A 7879-nucleotide genomic window follows, 5' to 3' on the forward strand; every position below is an offset into this window, starting at 1 on the left:
CAGCTGGACTGGGTCTGAAAAAGCATGGGATAAAACCGGACTCGCTGAACATAGCGGACAATGAGGACTACTGAGAACTCAAGAACAATGGCAATGGGTTTTTGATCCTACTGCACGTACTGGCTTTGTGGGAGCCTAGGCAGTTTGGATGCTCAACTTACTAGACCTGGATGGAGGTGGGTGGTCCTTGGACTTCCCACAGGGCAGGAAACCCTGATTGCTCTTCGGGCTGAAGAGGGAGGGGGACTTGATTGGGGGAGGGGGAGGGAAATGGGAGGCAGTGGCGGGGAGGAGGCAGAAATCTTTAATAAATAAATTAATTAATTAAAAAAATAAATTAAAAAAAAAGGAACCAGGCCTGCTGACACCTGGATCTGCAGCTTTTAACCCCACAACTGAGAAAATTAATTTCTGTTGTTGAAGCCACCCAGTGTGACACTTTCTTAAGGCAACCCTGGTGCTTTTACTTAGGCTGAAGTAACAAATACGTAGTGGATTGATTTATCAACAACAGAAATATATTGCTGATAACTCTATGGGCTGGGAAGGCACCGACAGAACCAGGACTGGGAGATGGCTGCTTCACCGACAGTGCCTCTTTGCCTCCTTCACACGTGGTAAGAGAGAAGATATCTTCTTTAATAAGCTCTAATAAATGAGGGTGGTTTCATGACTTGAAATGTCATACCCTTTAATACATTTGGTGTACTTACATTTTAATGTCATTTGGGATCAAATTCCAATCTATAAATCTGAGGTGGTACCAATATTCAGACCACAGTGCCTAAGAGAGCTATATGGAATTTCTTCCTGATTTGCTAGCAAAGCCCTGGGTTCTTTGCTCATCCCTCAGTCTGCTATTTCACTGAAAACTTCAGCCTGCTAACGGCAGGGTACACACAACACAGCCCAGGCAGCTGGCACTTGGATCTCTGAGTATCTGAAAGCAGTGCCCAGGTTCCTCAAGGATTGCCCATCTGAACATCTGGAGTTCAACTACGACGCTTGTTGGGGCTTCATTTTCCTCTGTGCTTGCTGGGATTTTTGTCTTACACATTAATGAACTGCAGCTGGATGGTGGTGGTCCACACCTTTAATCCCAGCACTCGGGAAGCAGAGGCAGATGAATCTCTGTGTGTTTGAGACCAGCCTGGTCTACAAGAGCTAGTCGCAGGACAGGCTCCAAAGCTCCAGAGAAGCCCTGTCTTGAAAAACAAAACAAAGGAAAAAAAAAAAAAAGTTTGGCATAGAGGTATATGCCTTTAATCCCAGCACTCAGGAGGTGGAGCTAGGCAGAACTCTGTAAATTCCAGGCCAGCCAGAGCTACACAGGGAGACACTGCTTCAGACAAACAGAAAAGGTTAATAAGATATGGGAGATAGGATTGTTAGGTCTCAAAGAAGCTCAGGACTAATGGCTAACTGAGATGCCTATTTAACATAACCAAAGCTGATGTTGATTGGCAGTTTCCCTCAGCTCTCACTTCACAGAGTTGTCCTGGAGGGCACACCCTGCCACCCTCCCCTCAGTCTCCCCAGAGCTTCCATTCCCTCCCCTGCTTCTCTTCCCTAGATAACTCAGCCTTCTTGAGTCCACACCCTCTTGGAGCTCTTGGTTTCTTGGTTCCCATCCAGTCTTCCCCACCCCCCTTTTCTCTTCCTCTTTTTTTCCATTTCTCTCCTCTCATGGCTCAGTTCAGTCCGGACCCTTCCAGATGCCTCTGACTGTACTCTCCCTTGAATCTACAATAAACTTTCTCCTCAACCATACCTAGGAACAATGTCCTCATTTTCATTCAAGGATACGCTGGAGAGAAATAGTGCAGCTTATGGGGGCTGGGGAGTTGACTCAGCATTTGTTGTTCCTGCAGAAGACTCAAGTTCAGTTCCCAGTCCCACTATTGGTCACAACCATCTGCACCTCCAGTTCTGGAAGACCTTATGCTCAGTTCTGACTTCTGCAGGCACTCAGCACATATGTGGTACCCATAATTACATGAAGACAAAGAACTCATGCACATAAGAAAGTAAAATAAGTTTTTAAAAAGAATCTAGCTTATATAAGCCCCATAAATAATCTTTACTTACATTAATTAATAATTACTTTTTAGCAAAATTTTAAAATGTAATTGCTATTAAAGTAAAATGTAACCATATTCATTTATTGATTGATAGACACACCCCTCCTCTCCTTACACAGCCTCTCTCTCTGGAAGGAAACTGCTCACAATCCAGCCAGTCATCAGGTCCTCTGGAATCTGCTATGCACAGTCTTGACCTTTCACCTAAAGAGAAGGATGCTGCATCTGCTCTAACGAGCTTTTCAAGTTCGTCTCCCAAGCACTGCCATCTCAGTTCCTTGTGATACATGACCTCACAGCAGAGCCAAACCATGTACTGTAAATATTTCCTTTCACATATGATGAAACTGGGGCTCAGAGACACTAACAAGCCCAAAGGAAGAGCAGAGTTCCCAATCACAGCTCAGTATTCTGCAGCCTCACCCCTCGCCCACAGAAGTCCTTATCTTCAGAAGAGAATGCAGTTCAGGGTTCTGGGGTGTCTGGGGGTTCTCAGAGCTCCTCTTTGATTCTGGGTAAGACACTGAACTTACCACCAGCAAGCAGTCCAGCTACTAAACACAGCTGCTTCAGGAGCTTCCGGCCGTCCAAAACCCCGCGAAGGGCATGTCAGGTCTGATTACGGACTCACCTCAAAGGTTAATCTTCACTGTCAGCTTTACTAGAATGAAGATCTCACCTTCTGCGTGTGTGAATGTTCCTAGGGAGGTCTAACTGAGGAGAAAAATATACCCTGAATATGGGCGACGCCACCCCTTGGGTGGGGTCACAGACTAAATGAAAGGGGGGAAAGGAGAAAGTGACCCGAGAACCAGCATTCCCCGTTTCCTAACTATAGACATGTGACCAGTCACCCCATGCTACTGCTGCCACAGATAGAGCTTACTCTTGCTGCCACGCTTTCCTCCCATGTCAGACTGTACACTCAACGTATAAGCCAAAATAAACCGTTCCTTCATTGAGGTGCCTGTCAGGTAACTGATACACCATTCAAACATCTCAGACCTTTCTAAGGCAGAGGCCACAGTCTGTCGGCTCTCGGATGAACACCTGAGCTCTCCAGCACATCACAGACATTGAAGGTTTGACTGGAAGAATTTGGCGGCCCACCTTGCCTGGCCCCCCAGTTCAGACCGTATACATTCAGGGAGGCCCATCTCTTTTTCACCCTAGCCCCGCTCTCTGACTTTCTGGTGAAATTCTTAATATTTTTAAATCTTTCCTGTGATTTTTGACTGCTTGTGACCTAAAGGATCTGTAATCCTAAAAACCAGTACTGCTAGCCAGCTGCCCGGCACAATAGCACTGGGAAGGAAAAGCCACGGGACTGGAACCAGAAGAAAATCTATTCATGAGAGGAGCAGCTGGCAACTGGGAACAAAACAAAGGCGGTAGGCCGGTCCCTTCCTCCTACAGGACGGCCAGAGAGATTCCAAAGCCAATCTCAGCTGCCTAAGACCTCTTGCCCTCTCTCCTAAAAAGGCTGCTGTGCTTATGACAGCTCCGCCCTTCACTGTGGGTGATCTTCTGACAGGAGCTTAGAGATAGAGCAACCAGGAGGGGAAGGAGCCAGGCCCACAGTCAAGAGCGGTCATCACGTAATTCCACTTTCCAATTAAATACCAGAGAATACACCTAAGGGTTGTATGTTTTTATTAAATGATTTTATTGCTTTGGGGATGGCGCAAGGAGAGCATATATTTTCATTGAAAGAATAGAAATCCCTTTATTCTAATACCACATATTCTAATGCACACACAGAATGTATTAGTATACATGTATAACAGGCACATAATTCTGATACATATATAGAATACATACTGTAATTTAATAGCATCACATAATTCTGATACATATACAGAATATATTCAATAATAGGCACATAATCACTTTCAGCATTTTATTAAATGTTTTGTAAAATGGCACAAGAGAGACCTTGACGGGCCAAGGGGCCACGCAGTGTGTGAGCCAGAGGCCTCATGGAAAGATACGCCATGCAGACAGAGCTTCAGTGAGGAGTTTATTGAGAGAAGGATAAAAGGGAGGTGAGAGGGAAAGAGAGATACAGAGAGAAAGGAGAGAAAGAAGAGGCAAGGACCAGCCTTCCTCTTCAGAAGAGCAGCGGGAAAAGAGCAGGAGTGGGCAGAGCTTGTCTCTCCTTTTTTTTTTAAGGAACGGTTAGCACTCTTTTTTTGTTTTGTTTTTCTTTCTTTTAAGATTTATTTATTTATTATGTATACAGTGTTCTGTCTGTATGTATGCTTGCTGGCCAGAAGAGGGCACCAGATCTCATTAGAGATGGCTGTGAGCCACCATGTGGTTGCTGAGAACTGAACTCAGGACCTCTGGAAGAGCAGTCAGTGCTCTTAACCTCTGAACCATCTCTCCAGCCCCCCAGAGCTTGTCTCTTAAAGGGACCTTTGCACCTGCATAGTGACTTAGCAGCCATAGGACCCTAGGCTGGCTAGGGTACTGCCTGGGTTCATCCTGCCAGGTGACAGGGGCCAGTATAAGGACTGACTCCTAACAAATTGTAGTGCAAATACATCTTTTTTCTCATCAACAAATTCACTATTTAATTATGCTAAATGGGGAAGACATACTTCATAATATGCACAAAAGATAAAAGTTTAAATCAATTCCCTGTCTCTATGCATTTAGATTACTTGTAAAAAAAAAAAAAAAAACTTAAATTCAGCCAGGGAGTGGTGCACGCCTTTACTCCCAGCACTCAGGAAGCAGAGGCAGGTGGATCTCTGTGAGTTCGAAGCCAGCCTGGTCTACAGAGCGAGTTCTAGGACAGGCTCCAAAGCTACAGAGAAACCCTGTCTCAAAAAAAACAAAAAAAGAAAGGAAGGAAGAAAGGAAGGAAGGAAGGAAGGTTAAATTCTTTTTGGAGTATCAAGCAGAGACTGAAAAGTTTCTGCACCCCGATAAGCCTCTCTGCCAACACAGCAATCCAAATCAGACCAAATCAAACTGAATTAGAAAAAGCTCAGGTTTAATGGATAAAACACTCCCAGATGATTTTCCAGCCCTCCAGTGAGGAGATGGGAAAGAAAGATCATAAAACCAAGCATCTGTTTTCTAAGGGACAATTTAAATACCCTGTGGGAATGGTCTTGAGCATCTCTGGGGGAGGGTCATCATTTGGCAGGCCTTTCGAGATGCAGCAGGGTTTGGAGAGAGATGGAGGAAGGAATTTGGGGTGGAGTTTCCACCTGAACATTCCAGACTCTTTGGGTATATGAATGCCAGGGGCTGGGGTGAAACTTCCAGCAGAACCAGACCTTGGAGGTGATACCCCACCCTATGTAACAGTCCTCAACCCTATCATCCTGCCCACCAACCCACCGACTCACGCCACTTCCGCTATTCCACATTTCTCGGTAAATTTGCCTAGACTCAGCCTGGAGGGATTTCACTTGTTTCATTTTGTGTTCTCCATCCAGAAACGTATTACAGGGCATGTCTTACCTTACTTGCTCTTCTTCTTTTTATCTCTCTCTTTTTTTTATTTTATTATGTATACAATATTCTGTGTGTATGTCTGCAGGCCAGAAGAAGGCACCAGATCTCATTACATATGGTTGTGAGCCACCATGTGGTTGCTGGGAATTGAACTCAGGACCTTTGGAAGAGCAGGCAATGCTCTTAACCTCTGAGCCATCTCTCCAGCCCCCTCTTTTTATCTCTTAAAACAGATCATAGGTGAAGGCAAAACAGTGGCTTCATGTGGAGTGTGTTTGCAGCGTGTGGTATTGGATAGAGGAACTCAATTTCCCTATTACCCTGTGAACACACATACACACACATACAAATACACACACACACACACATACACATCAAACATTGGAATTTCCTGACAGTTAGACTAGGGACTCCGGAACTGGCAAACAGGGAGTTGAAACACCTCTCAATGAGAGGGGGTAAGACAAGGGTAAAGAGGAAAACACGCTAAGAACATGAACATATACACAAGTACACATACACATAGTGCAAGCCTGCTCCAGAACCTTTACACTGGGGGTGAAAGGTGTCCATAAAGGAACAAAATCATATCTGATACTTTTCAGAGGAAGAACGGTTGAGACCTGAAGGCTGAACACAAAGAATCTAATTGCCCCGTTTGACACGGCATGACAATGTCAAAGGAGTTGGAGAACATGGCTGCTGATGCTCTTCCATAGCTTGGGTATTGCTGCTGTTGCTGTTTTGTTTTGTTATTTAGATGAGATTTTATGTAGCTCAGGCGGGCCTCACACTATGTAGTGGAGGAGGAAAAACTGGTGAGCTTCTGATGTTTCTGCCTCATTTCCTGAGTTCTGAGATTATAGGGGTGTGCCACCATGCGCAGAATATGTAGGACTGTGGATTAAATTATGTTCTACCACTGACTACATCCCCAGTTCAAGCACAGCTTCTTTGTGTGTGTGTGTGTGTGTATGTGTGTGTGTGTGTGTGCTTGTAGTTGCAAAAGAAATAGACAAATTTTACATTGATCCAAATCACCAAAATTAAACCAAGAAGAGATCAACAACATAAAACAGACCCAAAACAAATGAGATTTAAATAGTAATAAAAAGCCTCCTGACTTTAAAAAAAAATTGTATCCAGAGGAACTCAGAGAAGAATTCTACCAGAATTTTTCTTTTTTAAATAGAAAGCAGAAAGAACACCCTCAACCTCCTTTTCTGAGGTCGGTATCATTCCAATACCCAAAACAGGCAAGGAAAAAAAACAGAAAAGAAAACTACAGGCCCATATCCCCCATAAACATAGATTCAAAAGTTCTCAATAAAATATTTGCAAATCAAATGCAGACATACATCAAAAAGACTATCCACCATGACCAAACTAGCTTAGCTCAGGGACACAAGAATAGGTCACCATATATCAACAAATGTAATAAACCAAATAAATGGACTTAAAAGCAAAATTACATGATCATCTCAATAGATGTTGAAAAGTCCTTTTAGCATGTCTGACAAAATCTAACATGTCTTCCTGATAAAAGTCTTAGAGAGAGTACGCTGGAGGGAGTAGGCCTCAATATAATAAAAGACATGTTTGAGAAACCCACAGCCAACATTACCCTAGAGGGAAAACTTGAAACAATTCCACTGAAACTGATGAGGCAGGGTTGTCCACTATCCGCTTTTCAACATTGTGTTTCAAGTACTAGCTGGAGCATCGAAAGCAAGAGAAGGAAATGAAAGGGACACAAAATAGGAAAAGAAGAAATCAGACTATCCTTATTTACAGACGATAGAATATTATATAGAAGAGATCCCAAAAATTGTGCCGGAAATGTTGACAGAGGTTTCTGTCCCACCAGGTCCCACATCCATTTAGTCCCAAATAAACACACAGAGGATACATTCATTATAAACTGATTGGCCTATTAGCTCAGGCTTCTTATTAACTATTATAAACTTACATTAGCCCATAATTCTTGTCTGTATTAGCCACGTAGCTTGGTACCTTCTTGGTGAAGCAGTCACATCTTGCTTCCTTTGCATCTGGTTGACAGCTGCAGACTGAATCTTTCCTCTTCCCAGAATTCTCCTGTTCTCTTTGCCCCTCCTATACTTCCTGCCTGGCTACTGGCCAATCAGTGTTTTATTAAAATACAATTGACAGGGTACAGACCATTGTCCCACAGCACAGAAATCTCCTAGAAATGATCAGTAATTTCTGCAAAGTGGCAGGATGCAGAACCAGCTTACAAAGATCAATAGCTTTTTTTTTTTAACACCAATAAGAAACAGAAAGAAGGATCACCATGTTCTCAATAG

This window comes from Microtus oregoni, unplaced genomic scaffold, assembly GCF_018167655.1.
Source record: "Microtus oregoni isolate MIOR12 unplaced genomic scaffold, Mior012 000044F_ref0000062, whole genome shotgun sequence".
Lineage (NCBI taxonomy): Eukaryota > Metazoa > Chordata > Mammalia > Rodentia > Cricetidae > Microtus > Microtus oregoni.